A 562-nucleotide genomic window follows, 5' to 3' on the forward strand; every position below is an offset into this window, starting at 1 on the left:
CTAACAGCTGGCCAATCACAGAAAGCTATCCGGGCCATCTCTGCCACTCATTGGTTCCACTTCCACGCGTAGAACTGGCATGCTGAAGCTGAACTGAGCACCATCTTTGCTGAGGGCCTGGCCTGGCTCCACCCCCTGCTTTCTTTCTTCTGAGTGCTGCCGGGCGCCGTTTTCATCAGCGAGGGCAAGTGTCGCAATGGAGACCTCAGCACTTGGGACACGCCTAGAGGCCTCAGCGGGCTACAGCCAATATGCAACCATAAGGCACCGCACAGTACCCACCCCAAGCATGCTGCAGTCTAATCTATCAGTTCTACAGCTGCAGTAACTGAGGAAGGGTAGAACTGGGCCTGCTGTGTGGGGACCCTGTGCCTTTTGGAGCCGTTTCTCTTCAGATGAGACATAAAACTGAGGTCATGTGCGCTTGTTGTCATTGCATTTTTCATAAGAGTCAGACTGTTAGTTCCAAGGACCTGGCCATATTTCAACATGGGATAATTATAGTCTGCCTCTTCCCAGTCACATCCTTTACAGTATTTTCCATCCCAAGCCAGCTGTTGTA

Source organism: Trachemys scripta, chromosome 16, assembly GCF_013100865.1.
Source record: "Trachemys scripta elegans isolate TJP31775 chromosome 16, CAS_Tse_1.0, whole genome shotgun sequence".
In the NCBI taxonomy this organism is placed as follows: domain Eukaryota; kingdom Metazoa; phylum Chordata; order Testudines; family Emydidae; genus Trachemys; species Trachemys scripta.